Source organism: Budorcas taxicolor, chromosome 1, assembly GCF_023091745.1.
Source record: "Budorcas taxicolor isolate Tak-1 chromosome 1, Takin1.1, whole genome shotgun sequence".
NCBI lineage: Eukaryota > Metazoa > Chordata > Mammalia > Artiodactyla > Bovidae > Budorcas > Budorcas taxicolor.
In genome coordinates this window covers 181,960,209-181,982,654 of record NC_068910.1, presented here as the reverse complement: position 1 = coordinate 181,982,654, position 22,446 = coordinate 181,960,209, and the positions used below count along the sequence as shown (strand labels likewise).

The following is a 22,446-nucleotide window of genomic DNA, read 5'->3' as shown; positions in this document are numbered from 1 at the left end:
GTTTCTCTGAGTGTACCCAGACCACACAACCGTGAATGGCTGCTTACCTCACAAAGAGACAGCCAGAATTATGTGGTCTTGTTGGAAATATACAACACATCTATTAAGCATTCTTGTCAAAACAGCAATCTGATCAAGCCTTTGATCCAACTGCAAGCATTCAAGGAATATACAGGACACAGGAATGTGTTAAATAGTATCATCAGAGGCAGTTAGCAAAATCCAGGCTGTGGGAAACTTCATAGGAAAAATTAGCCAGAATTCTTCAACAAATGAGAGACAGAGCCTATTAATTATAAGAGACTTAAAAGGCATATTAACCAATTAAAATTCATAGACATTCTTTGGATCTGGATTCAAAGAGATTGTTGAAAAAAGATTTATGAGACAATTGAGGAAATTTGAATACTTACTGGATATGTGATGACATTGAGGTAATTACTTTTAAAAAATAAAAGAGCTAATGGGGGAACTATAAACCCTGAATAATTGATGCCATTAGGGAATTATTTTTCTTATTATATATGATGGATATTTTTAAGAGCTTTGATTTGTCTTTTTAGATTTACTAGCTAAAATGTTAACAAATGAAATGATATGATGTTGGGGATTTGCTTCAAAATAATAGCATGGGGATGGGAAAATATATTGACTATGAGTTGATGATATCAAAACTTGGTAATGAGTGCTTGAGTCCACTTTTTGAAAAATATTTTAACACTTCTATAAACTGATAATACAGAAAAGCAACCTAACTGAAAAATAAGCAAAGGGTATAAATAGTCAATTCATGAAAGAAATATACATGGCCAAAAAACTTGTAAATGTGCTCAACTTTGCTGTAATAAAGAAAAGGCAATGAAAGATTAATAAAAATATGGGGGAATGGATATTCCCATTGGCACTACCATATGGAAGAATCAGTTGGCTGAATTCTTCAAAATTTAAAATGTGCATTTCTATAAACTCAACAGTTTTTCTTCTACCTGTCTTAGAGAAATGGTCAAATGTGTGGACAATAATATTAGTTTATTTTAGATTTATTTTTGATATAGCAGAATCCTAGAAGCAAACCAAATATCATCAATAGAGAAAGTGAAACTTTCTCATTTCTCAGTCATGTCCAACTTTTTGTCACCCCTAGCCCACCAGGCTCCTCTGTCCATGTAATTTTCCAGAGAAGAATACTGGAGTGGGTTGCCATTTCTTTCTTCAGGGGATCTTCCCAACCCTGGGATTGAACCTGGGTCTCCTGCATTGCAGGAAGACTCTTTACTGAATGAGCCAGCAGATTCTTGCCCTTAATAAAAAGAAGTAGTTAAAACATGATATAGGGACCCTCCACAGCAGTTATAAAAAGACTACACAGGTTGACATGGTTACGAGCTCTAGGACATATTATCAAGTCAAAAAGCATATTACAAAGGTAGATGTTCCATTTGATCCCACTTCTGCAAAAATAAAACTAAACTAAAACATCCAGAATCAGTTCAGTTCAGTTCAGTCGCTCAGTCGTGTCCGACTCTTTGCGACCCCATGAATTGCAGAATAAGTCCTCCTAAAAAAAAAAAGGCATATTTGTAAATGTTTAATATGTACATGACTTCGTATATATACATACAATGGTTTGTTGACTTTTTCTAAGAATACACTCATAGTGCTTGTATAATTTTCTTTTACTTTATAAAGTATGTGAATGCCGCAGTGAATAAATCATAAGTGACCTGAGCAGAAGCAGTCTCCGTGGCAAAGTGGGAGAGAGGACCGCAGTGGATTGGGAGGGTGGTGGATCCCGCCCCAAAGGCCACACCTCCCAAGAGGCCCTGCCCCATCCTCCCTGCAGGGTCCCATCGGTGCATAGGTAAACAGTTAAGCTGTAAGATACAGAAAATCCAAATATGTTGTTTATTTAAAAGGGTTTCCTAAATGTGTCTTGTCATAGGATTTTAGGTCCAGGAGGGATCTTTGAGACCAGCTCTTTCACTTCCTGATTTTTAAGGATGAGAAAGCTGAGGTCTAGAGAAGCTAAAAGAGTCACCCAAGGCCCCCAGACTATTTGGCTATACACCAAGAGGACAGGCAGGAAAGCATGCCCAGGAAACTTCTGAATGTTTGGGAACCTGGAGGAAGTAAGGAGGGAATTATGTGTTCAGGACGAACATCCAGATTAGAATTCCTGCAAAGTTGCTGACAGCCACGTATGAATGACCGTGTCCAGCGATAAATCACCAGGATGAGGAGGGTGAATCATCCCAGGCTTTGTTCTTTGTAGGACAGCACATTTTTCTCTGGCTCTCCCTGTTCTTTATCAGGAGATTGTTTCCACTGGGGTCACCGGGCTGAAGGACCCACTAAATTTGGCTTCATTCCTGTCTTGGCAAGCTGCCATGGCCGGGGTGGTGGAGGAGTGTTTACACGTGTCAGGCCCTAGGAACATTTTTGCTGTTCTGTCTGATAAAGCCCAGAGTCAGATGGGCAGAGTGGTGAAAAGAGCACTGGACATCGCGTCAGCTAGCTTGGGGTTAGTTGCTGTTCCCTCATGAACACAGCTGCGTAAGCTTCAGCCAATCTTGTAGGGAGTTCTAAGCATGCAAAATAAATAGGTTCAGTGTGATTCCCCCAGGTCTTGTGTTTGGGGAACCTATGTGTGAAGAAAAGTAGCTTCCAAGCTGAGTAACCATTTTCAGAATAGGTTCTCTCAAGCAGAAGGAGAAAACAGTGCAATGCTGCACTGGAAAATATGTGGGTTGTTTTCAAGTATCTTTGGATGCTGATTTCTAACATAATTCCACAGTGATAAGGGAACAGGCTCTGTATGATTTCAGTACCTTTAGACCATGAAATGTTTACACCTTGTTTTATGTCCCTGAATATGTCCCAGAGTCTCCTGGTTTATAGTCTATGGGAACGTGAATAGAATTTGTACCTTGCTGTTGAAAATTGTATAAATCTTAATTATGTTGAATTGGTCACAGTGCTTTTAGGGTCTACTATATCCTTCTACTTCTCTGTCTATTCATTCTGTTAATTTTTGAGAGTTTGAAATTAACTAAAAATCTGAATTTATATACTTAAAAAATAAATGTAATATACAGTGGAACTACATATAACTTTGTTCTGTATTTTTCAAGTCTACTAAAAATGTGTTATCATACTTTCATAATTAAAACAAATTTTTCTTTTTTAAAGAAGAAAAAAGTAGTGCAGTGTTGGAGCCACAATCATAGGACCACGGCCAAATACTAAGGCAAGGAAAAGTAGGGTCAAGTTTGCCATCACTGTTCCATTCAGGGAGAGCAAGGAGGCTCATCCTTAGAACCAACTCTCTGTAATGACTGCCCAGAGCAATGTGTTGGGAAGGATGTGAATGAAGGCTGAACTCAGGGAAGAGCACTCTCTGATCCATTAATAGTGCCTGCCAGGGGTGAGGAGCCAGCAGAACGGGGGAGGTTCACCATGTTGCTGTTACTCCTGCACAGTTACATTTATGTTCCTATAGCCATGAGCCTGGAGAAGGCAATGGCACCCCACTCCAGTACTCTTGCCTGGAAAATCCCATGGACGGGGGAGCCTGGTGGGCTGCCGTCCATGGGGTCACTAAGAGTCGGACACGACTGAGCCACTTCACTTTCACTTTTCACTTTCATGCATTGGAGAAGGAAATGGCAACCCACCCCAGTGTTCTTGCCTGCAGAATCCCATGGACAGGGGAGCGTGGTGGGCTGCCATCCATGGGGTCGCTAAGAGTCGGACGTGGCTGAAGCGACTTAGCAGCAGCAGCAGCAGCAGCCATGAGCCCATGGACCCAATGCAAAGTAGGAAAATGCAGGTGATAAAATCTTTGTAAGAAAGTTTCAAGAAGCTGGCTCATTTGGGATAAAAGCATCCCTGAATTAGGAAGAATCAGGAAGCCTGGGTTCTGTTCTTTGGTCTGTCACTAAACAGCTTACAATCTTGGAGGAAAATCCTAAAGGAAAATCCTAATGGAAATCAACCCTGAATATTCATTGGAAGGAATGATGCTGAAGCTGAAGCTCTGGTATTTGGCCACCTGATGCAAAGAGCCAACTTATTGGAAAAGGCCGTAATTCTGGGAAAGATTGAGGGCAGGAGGAAAAGGGGGCAGCAGAAGATGGGATAATTGTATGGTATCACTGACTCAGTGGATGTGAGTTTGAACAAACTCTGGGAGATAGTGAAGGACAGGGAAGCCTGACATGCTCTAATCCATGGGGTTGCAAAGAGTCCGACACAGCTTAGCAAGTGAACAACAACTTGGCAGAAATCAGTAACAGATTGAGAACCCTATTTAAACCGAGTCCTCCTGTAACCGAGTTCCTCTAATGAGTTCATAATTAACCACTCCTTCAAAACTTTATTCCCTTTCTTGTCCTGCCCCTATTCCCATCAGGACTGATGAGTATCAGAGATAAAGGGGGATTGAAGCTGAGCAGGACCCTGGGGGCCCTTCCAAGTACAATTTCCTTCCAGCCCCCTTTGGACTTTTCCTGACTTCCAAAGAGTTAATGATTACAACAGTGAAGTCATCTGACTCCTAGTTCCTCCTGAAGGGATATACATAACAATCTGATGCCTATCTTGGAGTTGTTCTGCAGAAATTAAGACCTCCACCAGGTGGAGGATGGTGACTATGTGGTGACCACAGGCACATACACAGATCCCAGACTGGTTAGAATGAGAAGGTTGATGATTAAGATTCCTGAAAAATCACCCTTATCGCACCACCAACCAATCAGAAAAATGTCCACAAGCTAATCAGGACTAGGACTCTCACTCCTAGAGCTGACTTTTAAAAATCCTTCCCTGAAAGCCATCGGGCAGCTTGGGTCTTTCGAGCAACAGCTGAGCTGCCCACTCTTCTTGCTTGGCACCCTGCAGTAAATTCTGAACTTTCCTTCTCTACAACCTGTGTCAGCAATTTGGCTCTGCTGTGTGCTGGGCAAGCCAACTCATCTTCAGTTTGAAAACACTAAGTTCTGAAATCTGCTCTGGTTTGAGGTGTGATAAGGGAGGCCACTGGAGGGTCATTTTTTTGGTCATGTTCAGGACGACAGAGGATGAGATGGCTGGATGGCATCACCGACTCGATGGACATGAGTCTGAATGAACTCCGGGAGTTGGTGATGGACAGGGAGGCCCGGCGTGCTGTGATTCATGGGGTTGCAAAGAGTCAGACATGACTGAGCGACTGAACTGAACTCAGGAAAGTAAACCAATCCATGAGAATGACATACATTAAAAATTCATTAGATAAAGATTACTTAGTAAACTTCATTGGCAATAATAATTTCATGTTATGATTATTACCATTTTTTTTGTTACTGAATGACTAACCAGGGCCCGGTGAAGATGACAGTCTTTATGCCAACATAACTTCTAAGTCTACATGTAGAACTGTGGCAAACCAGGACGCTTTGTGAAGTTATGTGTAAAAGTGAATAAGGACCAGAAGTAACACATAAAAATAATAAGCTATTTTTAAAATTTTTGTTTGATGTTTCTAAAGTATCTTATTCAACAAAATAAAATAAACATCCCTTGAACATGTGAAGGGAAGCCCTCGGATGGCTTTCTCGAACAGGGTGGAGCCGTGTAGGACACTGTACTAGCTATAGACTTACTGGCTGTGAGGATAGACTGGTCAAGAAATCCTGGCTCACCAAATAAAGAGGATAATAATGTTACCTACCTACACAATTGTAATGAAGATTAATTGAATTAACACCTATAAGGTGTTTAATTTTATGTGTCAACTTGACTGGGCCATGGGGTGCCCAGACATATGATTAAACATTCTTCTGGGTGTGTCTTTGAGGTTATTACTGGGTGAAATTAGCATTTGAATCAGTGGATGTGAGTTTGAACAAAGTTCAAAATATCTGAGTTATCTGAATAAAGTATCTGAGTAAAGCAGATTTTCCTCCCCGTTGTGGGTGGGCCTCATCGGATCCGTTGAAGGCCTAAATAGAACAGAATGGCTGAGGAAGGAAGAATTCTCTCTCTCTACCTGTTTTCAAGCTAGGACCACATCTCCTGCCTTAAGATGTGAACTCAAACTAGAACCATACCCACAGCTGTTCCCTGGTAGCTCAGAAGGTAAAGAATTCACTTGCAATGCAGGAGACTTGGATTTAATACCTGGGTCGGGAAGATCCCCTGGAGAAGGGAATGCCAACCCACTCCAGTATTCTTGCCTGGAAAATTCCGTGAACATAGGAGCCTGTCCAACTACAGTCCATGGGGCCACAAAGAGTTGGACATGACTGAGGGGCTAGCACTTCACGTTCTTTTCTGGACCTCCAACTTGCCAACTGCAGTTCTTAGGATTTCTAACCCTCCATAATCACATTATTGAACTCCTTTCAATAAATCTCTGTACACATATGTATGTAAATCTCTTATTGTTTTGTTAGGAGAAACACACTGACTGAAACCACCTATCTTGGCCAGGCGTCATAGTAACCATATGTGTGAGTTATTTTACAACAGGAGGCCCTGGTAAGGACCACGGAACTAACAAGCCACCACCAACCAGAAGAACTTGGGAAATGTCAAAAGGAGGCACCACATGTCCTACAGCTTCCCAGAATCCTTCACACTGGCATCCATCTTGGCTGAGCAATGTGCGTGCCACCAGGAAGAACCCTGAGTAAGAGTGATTGCCCAAAGACAAGATGGAAACTGATCCCATCGCCATAAAACCCAAGACGGTGAGCCATGTGGCAGAGCAGTCCCCTGGGTCCCCTTACCCTCCTGCTCTCTGCTCAGGTACCCCTTCCCTATAATGTCTCTTGCTTTGTCAGCCTGTGTGTCTCCTTGGACAATTCATTTCAAGGTGTTAGACAAGAACCTCCTTACAAGGCCTGGAAAGGATCTCCCTTCCTGCAACGGTTTCAGTTTCTCTGGACTAATACACATGGAGTTCTCAGGACAGTGTCTAGCACATACTTGGTGTGGCGTGGCATGCTCAGTCTTGGCTGACTCTTCGCGACCCCATGGACTGTAGCCTACCAGGCTCTTCTGTCCATGGAATTCTCCAGGCAAGAATACTGGAGTGAGTTGCCATTTCCTTCTCCAGGGGATCCTCCCAACCCTGGAAAGGAACCTGAGTTTCTTGCATCTCCTGCATTGGCAGGTGGATTCTTTACCACTGCCTCACCTGGGAACCCCCAGTACATACTTAGCACTCAATACATCTTGGTATTAAGATACATTATATTGAATCAAACAGGTTAAAGCTTGTTCCTTTAACCCTGGAATCCTTCCAGGGTTCCCTTGGAAGATCTTCAGTGGCGATGCTCAGTACGGAAACTGTTGTTGGGATTGAGAAGAGGGCTATCCTCACTGGCAAAACATAAAATGTGCCCAAAACGAATTTCTCAAGTCCAGAAGCTGTCAAAGCTCTGCTTCTGAGCCTCATTGTCTCTAATGTGTGCAGTACACCATCATCAGGACACCCTTTCTAAAGCACTTTTGAAAATGCTACCAGGGCATCAAGGGTAAACTTCAGTTCTCCCACAGGAATTTATTGAGGCACTGGATTCAGCCCCCGGGACACAACAGTACATCAAGATCCTACATACTCACAGAGTACATGAGGGAGTCAGACAGCCGCACGTGCATACACTGCCCTAAGACTAAACTGATACAGGCAACAGCAACTAAAAAGAACTTGGACCTGTGGGTGGGATCACCGAGGAGACCTGATTCAGAAAGCTTTCCCCAAACTGCCTTTCCTCATACCCTCCTCATCCCAGTGAGCCACTTTGGTTTAGGTTAGATGGGTTTAGCATAAATTCATTCGTTTGTGTTACAAATACTACTGGCAATCTCTCACAAAAGCTTTTGAGGGAGGTTGTTGAGACTGGAGGAACAAGACTCCCAGACATGGTTTGCCCAGTATTGCTGAATTCGGGAGTCGAGGGACCTGGATTTGAACTTGGATCCACCTTCTTCCTCCTCCCAGCCCCCGACACTCTCTCCCACTCTCCCCATTCCCCAGCATCATTGGGGTGCACTCAACCTGCCTTTGTCCATGCTGCTTCTGGGACGTCCCCCTTCTCTGCACAGCTCATCTAAACATCTCTGTGTGGTCCACCCTAAGCGCAATAGGAGAGGGGAAGAAAGAGCCACCATCACAGGCTGCAATCATTAAGGGAAAACAGGGGGTTTATGTTAGACCTTGAAGGATGTGTGAGATGTAGGATTTAATTAAGTGAAATGTGGAGAAATAAGGCCTGGACTTAGAGATTACTGGCGAGAAGTGGTGGGTGGCTCCAGTGACCAAAAATAGGCTGTTTGGAGTAGCCTAGGAGAACTGTAGAAGATGGGATGTGAACTTGGCTGGGTGAGTTGTATTATATGAAAACAAATTCTCTCTTAAAAAATTCTCTACTAATTGGGGATTCAGAAACCCCCAAAATAATCTCTCTGAAATAATCCTCATGCCCAAGCACAATACTAGGCACAGTGCAATTTCTGAAGTTCAATACCAGATGGACCAATTGGCTGAAATTCTCTTGAATTCATTTGAGGGCCAACTCCAAACTTTTCTGTCTGCTGACTCCTTCCTTGTACGAGAAGACCACATTTTCCATTTGCCTTAAAACAGCTTAACATTTTTGGTGCATTACCGAGGCCACTTTAATTTATCACTTTGTTTTAAAGACCCACACCATGCAAAAACAGCATAAAATTCCTCATTCTGTTGGAGGGCAGATGGTACTGAAGCCTTTACATGAGACATGCGATCTTTCATTGATGGGGTTGGTGTAAATTCAGTCTACTTTCTGTGATTTCTAACAGTCATGAATGGGAGCCACTTGTCTTTCTGAAGCAAGTTATGACGGTTTTTCTTTCTTTTTCTTTTTTTTTAACCACTAAAGCCACTGAAGAATGTCTAAGCAGCCACAGAGAGAAGCCAGGCAGCTGAGTTCTAAATTCCTCCCTTGTCTAGGTCCAGGCAGGCTGAAATAGTTTGGAAAGGATTGACTTACCAAACCTTCTCATTCTTCCAGCTTTCTACGAGGTCTTTCTGTGTATCTATTTCCAAAATATTTGCTTTTTTACATAGATTTTTGTGTTTCAAGCATTCTAAAGAACTTAGTTTAGGATTTCACTGGAGTCTGGCTGATAATTCAAAGGGAGAATTTCAAACAGAAATCAGGGCTGGTTTTTCCAGAAGTTTTGTTGGCATTATGCCTGATTGCTCTTATTTTTATAATGATGATAGTCCCTTCTTTCTCTCTTTGCTTTCTGCCTCTCTTCATGTACAGAAGAAGGCCTGGTTTTAGAGGTCTGTCTTGAAAAAAATCACTATAATGGCATATATATGAGGATTAGGCATAGAAATGTCAGGGCTTATTAAATCTCAGTAGTCAAACTTGCTCTTATGTTTCCCATTACCGCTCCATCTCTGAGATGCCCCAGAGAGAGGGAGAGTTCTGCCTGTCCCAGGGGAAATGCAGCCCTTTTCCAAGATTGAGCAGAACCTTGCCTGGGGTCAATCATTACTGGGAGACTGTGATGTTTTCCCCTTTTGCTGACTTTCAGAAAATTCTATTGCAGAGAAAACCTTTGGGAGTGCATGTCATCCGATTCTGTCAGGGAAGGGAAAGTCTAACTGTTCATGGTATTATTATTAAATATCCTGTATAAACCACAGAACCTGGCCATCCATAATCCCTCTCCCCAAGGCCCTCAAAGAGTGTTGGAGACTTCACCATCTTTTATTCATCCTCACAAGGGACACGAAGAGACAGAGGGGGTCGGAGTGCATTAAACAATCTCCTAGCATACTCAGCTGTTGGAATACCACACCTCTTAATTTTCACTCTGGGCTCCTCCAACTAAGAAGAAATGTGAAGGGTGAGCAAGGTTCAGAAGGAACCCTAAAATAACTACTAAAGGCAGAGCCACCAGAACAGGGGCACTTGTCAGGCTTTTCAGAGGCACCCCTGCTTTTGTAGCAAGGGAATGACCTTGGCAATCCACATGTGATGGAGGAAATGCATGGGAATAAGCCATTGACTTCAGGAGCTCAGAAATGATTGACTGACCCAGGACACACCTTACCCAAAAGGCAGGCTCTCCCACCTTCTGCCGCCAAGGAGAGCTGCTGACACATCTTGCTGGCAGTCTTCCACTTTAAAGAATTAATCTGCTGATCACCATAGACTCATCTTCCTGTGGGCTGCCAAGAAGAATCTGGGTCAATGGGAGTTTATGGTTGTAGGATCAGTCAGTCCAGGATATGAACTATAGTGACTCCATATCTCACTTTGTGGCCAGAGTGACCAGGAACACACTCAAGGGAAAAGTCCCTGATATCAGCCTGATCTCTAGGCAAAAAGTAAACCCAGAGGCATCTCTTCTCTTTCGACATCATATTTTCTCGGGATGGTTGGAAACTTAACACATATGCACAATCTCTCTCTGTCTCTCTCTTCCTTATTAGCCCATGACTTTACTCAACTGCTTTACAGAAAAGCTTTAATGAATTTATTACCAGTGTGTTGTCTCTCCAAGAGGCATTTGAATTTATGAAAAATAAAAATATTAGAGATAAAAGACTAAAACTGATAAAGATGGGGACTCTCCTGGTCGTCTCGTGCTTAAGAATCTGCTTTCCAAAGTAGGACACACGGGTTTGATTCCTGGTCCAGAACCAAGATCTCACATGCCGTGGGGTAACTAAGCCTGTCGACCACAACTATTGAACCCATGCCCTAGAGCCTGTTCTCTGCAACAGGAGAAGCCACCGCGATGAGAAGCCTGAGCACCACAGCTAGAGCGTAGCTTGCACTCAACACAACTAGAGAAAGCCCACTGTCAACCACAAAGACCCAGTGCAACCAAAGACGAACAAGAACAACAACAACAACAAAATCTGATCTTGACGAGGAATTGGCAACTCAGGTGGAGGAGGCATTTCAGCCACAGCACACCCATCCCTCTCTTGGACATGGATTATATGAGATGTGTGGCAGATATCTGTTCTACCTACTCCAAAATGCAAGGCGTAGCGAGGTGCAGAGACTAGCATGGAGGAAAGCTGAGTTCCTCTGCTGGCTCTCAGCACTGTGGCTTGGGCCTTACCCTTCACCTTTCTCAGTTTGCTTCTCTGAGGAATGACAGATGGGAGGAAGATTCACTCATACTACTCCATCTCCATCTCCTCCACTTGGCCCTCGTCCTTCTCCCTCACTGTCGGGGCCACTGTGTAGATATCAGAGTCTATTGTCCAGCTGTGGAAGCTGGAGTGAGAAACCGTGGCCTATTGCCAGTTCACGCCAGAATTTTTCTATGGGTCAAGTTAGGGAGCAGCCATCTGGTGAAAGGGTGCAATTAGCATGTACTGGGCTTTACATACCATGGTATCCATTTCCCCCAAGCCTTTGCTGACTCTATTTCTAACTAGCTCATCCCCAAGATAACTTACAGTCTAGAATTTCAGGATTCAAAATGTTGGCCTCAGCACTGGGGTCTGACCTATCAGCTGCTTCAGGTGGACTCTCTCGCCAGCCCTTCTGTACTCTATTTTCCCTCCTTTTCTACTCCAGCAGGCTAGAGGTACATCATTCCCTGTGGCAGCCCTCCCTGTCTTACACAGGAGGGAGTGTGGAGGCACTGGGGAGCCTGTCAGCTCCCACCAGCCCTAGTGGAGGCACCCGGATGGTCAGGTTGTCAGTCAGAGAAAGGGCATAACCCAACCAGTTGTATCAGAGCCACCTGCCTGAGAAATAGGGAGGGCACAGTAAACAGTTTTCATCAAAATTAAAAATAGAACCTGCAGAACAGGTTTTTCAGTGTGCTGGAGCCTACTGCCAAGATCAAAGTGATTCCCATGGATGTGATGAGTGTGGGGGTAGGCCAGAGAAAGAACTGATGAATGTGGTGAGATTTTATGTTGTTTTAACCTCTGCCACACTCTTCAGGTCCGTACATTTCGTTCCATGCTCAGATGCTATCCAGATGATTCATAATCTAGTGTTGTTGGCTTCAACACAGGTCGAAAGGTAACTAGACCAAGTGTATTCTATGTCAGGAACTACTCAAAGCCCTTCAGTTCAGGGAACCAGTTGTGTCACAGGGCCCGTGTTACATTCTAACTGTGCTACTAGGGGCTGAGGGTACACAGAGGACATGGTGAGCTCCTTCTGTCCCCTCAGGGGCCAGGTGCATGGTCAGGAAACTTTAAAATGAATGAGATGCAGAGAAGGCCATGGGGGCATGGAAGAGGGGCCCTTCTTCTCTCTGAATGGTAGGACAGGGCCTTGGGTAAATAAAACAGGAGGTGTGACTTGCAGGATGAAGTTACTCAGGTGAGAGGGAGAAAGAGAAGAGCATTCCTAGCAGAGGGAGCTTTTTTTTGTATTGATGTAGGCTTGCTGGGAGTTGGGAAGGGGATGATGGGGGAAAAAAAGAATTGCAACCTCTCTTTTTCCTATTCTCCTCATTCGTACTCTTATCCCTGCAGGAAGAGAGAAAAATCAAACAGGTTTTTTGGGGCTTAAAGAAAATATCGGATTGGAGTATTGTTTCTAATGTGCAATAGCAGCAAAACCAACCAATAAAAATCCAACCTGTGAATAACCAGAATGCCTATGCACAGGGAAATGGTTAAACATATACAGTGCATCTATCTATATTGTGGAATAGTACATAGTTATTAAAAGAAACAAGATAGATTTATATATGTAAACAGCTATCTAAGAAATAGTAAAAAAAAGTACATCATAGAAAAAGGTAAAATATGTTCCCATTTTTGTAAAGAAAGAGAAACTTCACTTGAATTTATTTATTTTCTGTACATATACATGCATATACAAACACACAGAAAAAAATTCTGGAAAGATACTCAACTTCTGGGAAAGGGTGTAGGACTGGAGGAAGAGGGACTTTCACAATTTATTAGGTTCACTTCTATAGTATTTGCATTTTAACCAAAGCATGTATTACTTGAGGTTTTTTTTTTTTTTTTTTTAACGTGGGGAAAAAGTATTTGAATAGAAGGACAAAGTTCTTCAGAGAAATGCTACAAAGTCTTCTTTGTCCGTGTCTTTCACTTCCACATTCCTGCATCTGGTGCTTCTTCCTTGGCTCAGTCATGTCAGACTCTTTGTGACCCTTGGACTGTAGCCCTAGCCTGCAAGGCTCCTCTGTCCATGGGATTTCCCAGTCAAGAATACTGGAGTGGGTTGCCATGTCCTTCTCCAGGGGATCTTCCTCACCCAGGGATCAAACCTGCATCTCTTGCGTCTCCAGCATTGGCAGGTGGATTCTTTACCATTAGCACTACCTAGAATGCTACCTGCATTCTGGACACTCAGTTAAATTCAGGGAGACCAACATGCCCCAGAAGCTCAACTTTGTAACTGTTACCATAAATAACACCCAAATGAGAGAACCAAAGTGAGCTGGTGTACTAGGAGCCATCGACTTGTTTGCTGGCTTCCACATTGTTGGAAGAGGGTGGTTAATTTGATTTTTCTCTCAGGATTATTTTTCTAGTGTTAAGTAATTCTGGGGAGCCCTTTTGTAATCACTTACAAATAAATAAAGAAGAGATATTGTCATTAAAATAAATTGTCAATCAACTTTAATGCTGTCATAAAGGGCATAATTGAAGTTCTAATGTGAATTTAAATTATAATGTTGTATTAATATATGTGCTCTACTGTACAAAATAGATAACAAAGGCTTACTGGGAACTTACTTGGCAATTAGGTCCAGTGGTTGGGACTCAGCTTCCACTGGTCAGGGCACAGGTTCAATCCCTGGTCAGGGAACTAAGATCCCACAAGCCGAATGGCATGACCAAAAAAAAACCAACCAAACAAACAATGACCTACTGTATAGCACAAAGAACTATACTCAATATTTTATAATAACCTATAAGGGAAAAGAATCTGAAAGAGAACATATTGATAACTGAATCACTGTGCTGTAAGCCGGAAACTAACACGACATTGCTGTGAATCAACCGTGAAGTGAAAGTGAAAGTCAGTCATGTCTGACTCTCTGCGACCCCATGGATCATACAGTCCATGGAATTCTCCAGGCCAGAATACTGGAGTGGGTAGCCTTTCCCTTCTCCAGGGGATCTTCCCAACCCAGGGATCAAACCCAGGTCTCCCACATTGCAGGAGGATTTTTACCAGCTGAGCCACCAGGGAAGCCCAAGAACACTGAAGTGGGTAGCCTATGCCTTCTCCCAACCCAGGAATCAAACCAGGGTCTCCTGCATTGAAGGCAGATTCTCAACCAGCTGAGCTGCCAGGGAAGCCCAAATCAACCATACTTCAGTAAGAAAAATTACAAAATTATGTCATACATACCTAAAGGCAGTATTTTCAAAAATAGTTCCTCTTACCCATTCTCCCACTTCCACTAAAACGTCATTAGATTTCATTTGATCCAATGTAAAACCAACCACAAAACAGAAGTATGTTGCATTAACAATGCTTCAATGACATCATGTTAGAGATATCCCACCAGTACTAGGACATCGAGTTCTTTGGTGTCTCCCCTGCAGAAAAGTTCTAAGTAACCTGCTGTATCAGATCAACTCCCCTAGACGAGGAGTCCCTGATTCTACTTGAAATTGCTTTCCTAGACCTCTGGTTCCAGTCAGACTTGGAGAGAGTGTCTGACTTGCCTAACCCTTCAACTTATTGGAGATAGAAAATGCATATAAGTAACAGAAGTTTCTCCCAACTCTAGAAATCAGAGACTGTGGTGTTTGATGTCCTTTCTCACTGTTCAGTTCTGTAGGTCAGGTTGCTTATCCTTAGGCTCCCATTTCTTCATGTCTATGATAGGTGTTCAGCTTCTATGCCAGAGAACATGCTTAAGCAGCCTTCCATCCTCGAGGGAAGAGCTCTGATAGTAGAGAAGAACGTGGTAGTCTCATAGCAAAGCAAAGGCATCCATAGAAGACCCTTTTCTTTTCCATAAGATATTCTCCGAATGAGAAGCTAGAGGTAAGGATGTTGCTTGATAGTCAGAGATCCCTATGTCCAAGTTTACCTAAGTCCGAGGTCTGTAACTGGGGTCCCAGCACATAATTCAGAGGGTTCATGAACTAGCTGGATGCAGGAAAAAATTCCACCTTTATTTTTACTAATCCCTCTTTGAAATCAAACAACTTTTCTATTTTCAATGTGCTTACAAAGCACAGTAGTATCATTCAATCAGTACTTGTGACATGTTCATTGGCAGGAATCACACATAAGCTACAGAAGGTTGCGGTTGTCCCAGATAGTTGCACTCATCTTTACTACAAAATTATAGTAGGCGTTTGACCTTCAGGCCTTCCCTGATATCTCAGTTGGTTAAGAATCTGCCTGCAATGCAGGAGACCCTGGTTCGAATCCTGGGTTGGGAAGATCTCCTGGAGAAGGGAAAGGCTACCCACTCCAGTATTCTGGCCTGGAGAATTCCATGGACTGCGTGGTCCATGGGGTCACAAAGAGTCGGACATGACTGAGTGACTTTCACTTCACTTCTCTTTGACCTTCAGGTAGATCTTAACGCTTAATCAAGAAACACATTTATTACTATGTCACAGATTTTATTTTTTTTAACTGCTTCATTTTCATTTTTTGGCCACACCATGGCAAGTCGAGTTCCCCAACAAGGGATTGAACCAGCACCCCCTTGCACTGGAAGGTGAAGTTTTAACCACTGCACTGCCAAGGAAGTCTCTACATCACAGATTTTTAAACAAATATTCCAATAACTGTATTTCATTATAATCAGATTCCTTTATAACCTAATATGTTTTCTTTTACTGTCTTCTTTAAAGACAGTCTTCTGAGAAGGATTTATAAGCGTAACCAGACTGCTAAAGGAGTTCATGCCCAGTAAAGATTAAGAACCTCTGCTCTAAGTGGGGTTAGAATGGGTCTTGCAAATGTTCCTAAAGGTCTGTGTCAAAGTCATGTTATTTGCACATTCCTGAGATTCAGCTCCTAGCTCCCTGAGTTCCTCCTAACCGAATATGCTAAGGAAGAAGCTACATCTGTACAAACACCATCCAACTGAAGTGTCAGGTTTCCTCCTCTTCTTCACAGTTGTTGGAAGCCAACAGCTAACAGCATTAGAAGGATCGAATATCCTGTGTGGCTGGAAGAAGAGAGAGAAACTTCTATGGGATCTCAATCCAGGCATTTTGGTTTAACTCTGCTACCCTATTTGCTTTGCTCTGAATTAAGTGCAATCAGTAAGTGTTCTTAAAATGAAATAATAAGTCACAAAGCTGCAAGTTGCTAGTTTATATTCTCAGTAGGACATTAGGGCATCACCTAATAGCTGTTTAACAACTTAATTTTGAAGAGTCATGCCTCTGATCAGTGCCTAGACCAGGCATGACAAATGGATTTCACCCTGATCTGCTCAAGTTACCATTGTGTTGGGAAGGGTTCTGAGGCCAACTGCAAGCTTGAGGGGGAAAGTGCTGTGGTTGATTCTTGATGTCTACCATGGTAAAGTGATGTAGCTAGGTACGTGCTTGTGATTATCCTGAGTCCAGTCCTTACTGTTACCAACGGCCACCTTTGAGACCCAGAAAGAAATACATTCTTGAACATTCCTTCTATGTCCTTCTCTGTACTGAAAAGCAAGGGAAACCTCAGTTCCTGCAACTATTTTGCCAACTTATTGATTTAAATTGAGGAAAAATTTGATGATGAGCATTAAACACAGAATGACATTGTAAAAAATTGCCTGAGATTTTAGCAGAGTTGATGAGGCGGGGCGGGGGGGGGGGGATTTAAATCAAGATAATTTGATCAAAGAAATTGTGATTCCTGTGCTTTCCTACTGCTAAGTGGTATCGTAAAGTTTGACCTCACGACTTCTGCTTAGGAACACTTCTCCCAAATCCAGTGCTCACAGACTCAGTTCCCCTGGAAGGGAAGAAAATGGATGGATTTGCCAGGCTGTCTTAAACAAACCTGATTAAGGAGGTAGTTTCCAAAGTAATTCATGGTCCCTAGCAGTCTTCTTCAACTAGTGTTTGGGCCCTGGCCCACATTTTGGCCGAGATTCATGTTCAAATTTCTGATAATCCTTTACCCACACTACAGCCGTGGGTTCTAGCTACAGAAGTGTAGTGTTCCATTGTTTCTTCTAATCTCACACTTTCATTTATGCACCAGCCGTGTGCCTGTCACCCTTAAGGAACATACAGCCAAGTCAGAAACAGACAAACTAAAGAGTCATTCAATTAAAATGAAGAACTCCACAGTTCTCTAAACTCTACAGTTTAAAATAAAGGGCTCTAAAAAGAGATCCCTCCTACATTCTTGGTGAGAATGAAAACTGGTGAAGCCACTATGGAGAGAACATTATCTGGGTTCCTCAAAAAAAAAAAATAAAAATAGAGTTGCTATGTGATCCAGCAATCCCACTCCTGGACATATATCTGGACAAAATCCAAATCTGAAAAGATACTTGCACTCCCATGTTCTTAGCAGCACTATTCACAATAGCCAAGACATAGAGACAACCTAAGTGTCCATTGCCAGATGAATGGGTAAAGAAGATGCATATAAATATTTCTATTGGAGTATCACACAGCCATAAAAAAGAATGAAACAATGCCACTTGCAATAACATAAATAAAACTAGAGATGATCATACTAAGTGAGATAAGTCAGAAAGAGAAAGACAAATATCATACAACATCACTTACATGTGAAACCTAAATCATGACACAAATGAACTTATCTACAAAACAGACTCACAGACATGAAAAACAGACTTCTGGTTGCCAAGGGGCAGTGGAGGTGAGATAAACTGACAGTTGGGGATTAGTAGATGCAAAGTATTATATACAGAACAGATAAACAGTAGGATCCTCCTGCATAGCACAGGAAACTATATATATTCAATATCCTTTGCTAAACCATAATGGAAAAGAATATGAAAAAGAATATATAATATAATGAATAATTATATTAGTTTGGGCTTTTCTGGTGGCTCAGATGGTAAAGAATCTGCTTACAATGCAGGAGACCTGGGTTCATTCCTTGGGTTGGGAAGATCCCCTGGAGAAGTGAACAGCAACACACTGCGTTCTTGCCTGGAGAATCCCACGGACAGAGGAGCCTGGGGAGCTACAGTCCATGGGGCCACAAAGAGTCAGACACAACTGAAGCGACTTTGCATACACACACATACCAGAAGCTAATACACTGTAATTCAACTATCTTTCAATAAAATAGATTTTAAAATAAAAGAGCTCTATAGTGCATGATTGTGAACCCCAGCCTTTGGGGTCAGGAAAAATCTTTTGGAGGAAGAGACACTCAAATGAAACCCTCAAGGAAGAGTAGGAGACAGCAAGATAGAGGGAGGTGAGGAAACTCACAGCAAGGTAGGGAGAGGTAAGTAAAAAGTAAGAGGGAGAGGGAGTGGTTCCGGAGCAGAGCGTGTAAGAGAAGGGATGGAGGTCGGGGGAAAGTGGTGAGAACAAGGCTGGAGAAGTAAGCAAGGGCCAAGATCATAAACCATCCCAAATGATACTAAGAATTTGAAGCCATATCCTGAGAGCAGTTATAAAATATTAATTTCATTATGTTTGCTTTGGCTGCTCAATGGAGAATGAAGTTGAAGGAAACAAGATTGCAAGTTGGTGAAAGTTTGTCTTAGGACACACAGGGACATGGGAAGAGGAGGGAACCATCTTGACAGCAATAAAGCCAAGTGTCATGGAGTGGTGAAATGTTCCTCAAGACATCACAGAGCCCCAAGAGGCTCAGAGCAGTCTGGCAACCAGCATTTCTCTGCTTTTGTGCCACCATCAACTACCAACCCTCTGGGTACCTCATGGCTTCTACTTACTGCCTTTTATGTGTTGGCTTCAGTCTTTACTGCAATAGAAAATTTCCCCATTTTCCATTCCCTGAATTTACCACGACAGCCCTAGCGTGTATCATTCCAGGGTCTCCAAAGCCAGGGACCTTTTGATGGTTTAAGCAGAAAGCTCCTAGGGAAGATTATTATTGGTTGTTTCTAGGTCACATGCCTATGGCTGAACCAATCACCTGAGGTTAAATAACTGGGAGTCCTACCGCAACCATATGTTGTGGGGAGGAGTTCTCCAAAAAGTGGCGATCCATGAGCAACCTGAAGCAATTTTTCAGAAAAGTGTCATCGGCAGGTACATTGGGCTTCATGGCTTGCTTGGAGATATTTTTCTAAACACAGGTAACTGCTTTCACAACTTTAAGTTTCAGTTTCTTCTGCTAGAGAACAAGAATTTGTCAGGTTAGATGTTTCTTAAATAAATCTGGCTTCTTAAATGAATCTGAAATCTGTAGAATACCCATCAGACTTAGGGGTACGGGCAAAAGAAACAAAACAAATAAAAATATTATGTACTGTCTCTTTCTCTATCAAGAGTCTTTTAGTAACAGACTGGACCAGTCGTGTTTCCTTGATCACTAACAACAGAAAGTGACACTGGCAAACCTGAGCAAAATAAAATGTATTGGGAGAATATTGAAAGCAGACAGACAGGGCATCTCTGACACCTATGAAACAGGAACCATAGGATTGGTAGATTGGTAGCAGGAGTCTGTCAGAGAATACCACTGGGGTGAAGAGCTCCAGATACACACAAGGGTAAAAAATTACAAAAAAAAAAAAAAGCGGGAAATTTGAATAAGAATCAATACATGAATAAGTATAGCTCACTTGGCTGTACACCTGAAGCTAACACATCATTGATCAACTATATTTCAATATAAAATTAAAAAAAATTTTTTTAAAGAAGAAAAGCAGGAAAATTATCTTCATGAAAGTCAGGACAATGGTTACCTCAAGAAGTGAAAATTGGACCAGAATACATAATTTTTAGGGCCCAATGCAAAACGAAAATGTATGACTGTTTGGTCAAAGTTTATTAGGAATTTTAAGATGGCAACTCAAAGCATGAAACCAAGCCTGGGACACTTCTGAGCACAGCGTCCTTTGCCACTGCACAGCCAACATACCCGTGAAGCTGTCCCTGATGAGGGAGAAGGTTTCAACTGGTGAGGGACACACAGGAAGCTTTAGGAGGCTGAAACCTTCACAGTGGTGCTCTGCGGGCACGTGTTCAACTATTTGTAAATCTTGCATGCAGTTTTGCATTGCAGGCAGATTCTTTCCCAACTGAGCTTTGAGGCCAGTCCACTGCTAGGCTCCTCTGTCATGGGATTCCAGGACAGGAAACCTGGGCTTGATTTCTGGGTCAGGAAGTTCCCCTGAAGAAGGAAATGGCAACCCACTCCAGTATTCTTGCCTGGAAAATCCCATGACAGCGGAGCCTAGCAGGCTACAGTCCATGGGGGTCACAAGAGTTGGACATGGCTTAGCGACTAACCCGCCAACCATATAGCTTTATGCACTCTTTCCTAAGTGTTGTTATATTTTGCAATTAAAAAAAAAATCGAACCACATCTTCTGTCCTATGTAAACCATACAACATTCAACATGCCAGGAGAAAAGAGTCTGAGTGGCCAAGTTCAGGTCAAATGCCCTTGTCCCACTGCCATAAAAGGATAGTAATCTAATGATAAAAACAAAAATGAGAAGGTAAACAAGAACAAGATGAAGAAGAACAATAACAGCAAGTAAAGAGCTAATACTTACTGAGAAGTCACTGCATGTTTTAGACGCTATTCTGAATTAACCCATTAAATACACATTACAACCTTATGAGATAGAGACTTGCCTCTGCAGCTGCCAGAGCAAGAAGTGGGCACCGGGACTTAGTGATCACTAAGATCTCACACTGTGAGGGAAAGAGAATTCTCCAAAAATGAAGTGGATCTGTTGGGATATAGAAAGGGCATGGGGAGCCAAGAAATGCCAAAGTCCACTACACAGGTCCTGATAGCTCAGTTGGTAAAGAATTTGCCTGCCATATAAGAGACCCTGCTTGGATTCCAGGGTCGGGAAGATCCGCTGGAGAAGGGATAGGCTACCCCTTCCAGTATTCTTGGGTTTTCCTTGTGGCTTAGCTGGTAAAGAATCCACCTACAATGTGGGAGACCTGGCTTTGATCCCTGGATTGGGAAGATCCCCTGGAGAAGGGAAAGGCTACCCACTCCAGTATTCTGGCCTTGAGAATTCAGTCCGTGGGGTCACAAAGAGTTGGACACAACTGAGTGGCTCACTTCACTACACAGGTCAGTGAGAAAATATGGCATGGGTACAAGCTATTCTTTTTTGGATTTAATAATACTTGGTTGGTTTTCAAAGTTTAATGCCCTATGCTAGGTAATATACAGAGAAAACAATGCTGAACAAGACAGTGGACTTAAAGTTATAATATGTCACTTAGGAAAAAAGACAGGAAGAGGTAAAAAAATACCTCTAAGGAAAAAATACAGGAAATGCTCAGGATCTCAGGAAAATGAGTATTGGAGGCATTATTATCACATTACATGTTGCATTCTCAAGGTAGCTTCAGCCCTGCAAAGATGAACTCAGAAACCTAAGCCAGCTAAGAGGTCCATTTCTTTCACAGTGAGTCTGCTCTCAGAGTTAACCTGACCACAGACATCCTCACTTTTTTGCCAGACTGGAACAGCTGAAGAGCATGACTGCACACATTTGATTCAGATATGCAAGGCTGCCAAGTGGGGGCTCATCAAGACGCAGAAATCTGGAAATCCCATTAGCGACAGATGCAGCCCAGCATGCATGTCTGGGGAGGCCCTGGCTCCAGCTCTTGGGACCAAGGCAGATTCATCTTAGATCATGACAGCCACTCCAGGCCAACCTGAGATTAGGGTGAGGGGGAGCCATGTGACAAGGAAGGAGCTGATAAAGTCAGGCAGTTCTCAACCATCCACTTGCCCCAGGGCAGGGCAAAGAGGCCAGTTGCTGGAGACAAGGGCTCAAGTCCCTGGAGGTTCTCTAACTGATGTTTGAATTAGGAACCTAAGTGCCTCAATTTGAATACTACCTCTACCACTTCAGCTTGAGCAAGTTACTTAACCTCTCTTTGCCTTGGTTTCTCATCCGCAAAATGGGGATGAGACATTCAATTGTTAGGATTAAATGAGATAACCATATACTAGCAATGGTGTTTATTGTTACTGGTATCACAAAGTGAGGGGTTGAATAACGGGATCTCTAAGGGACTTCCCTCAGAGAAGGCAATGGCACCCCATTCCAGTATTCTTGCCTGGAAAATCCTACGGACGGAGGAGCCTGGTGGGCTGCAGTCCACGGGGTCGCTAAGAGTCGGACACGACTGAGCGTCTTCACTTTGACTTTTCACTTTCATGCATTGGAGAAGGAAATGGCAACCCACTCCAGTGTTCTTGCCTGGAGAACCCCAGGGACGGGGGAGCCTGGTGGGTTGCTGTCTATGGGGTCGTACAGAGTTGGACATGACTGAAGTGACTTAGCAGCAGCAGCAAG

General features: G+C 42.8%; 2 long non-coding RNA genes across 2 annotated transcripts in view; both read right to left on the bottom strand.

Moving 5' to 3' along the window:
* The window catches only part of LOC128053750 (uncharacterized), a 417,990-nt gene that overhangs the window by 270,128 nt on the left and 125,416 nt on the right, over positions 1-22,446 (bottom strand). The window lies entirely within an intron of this gene.
* LOC128053566 (uncharacterized) overlaps positions 19,182-22,446 on the bottom strand; it is a 30,953-nt gene continuing 27,688 nt past the window's right edge. Inside the window, exon 4 of the long non-coding RNA XR_008199928.1 lies at positions 19,182-19,274. This is a non-coding gene — a long non-coding RNA (uncharacterized LOC128053566). The remainder of the gene's footprint in view (positions 19,275-22,446) is intronic.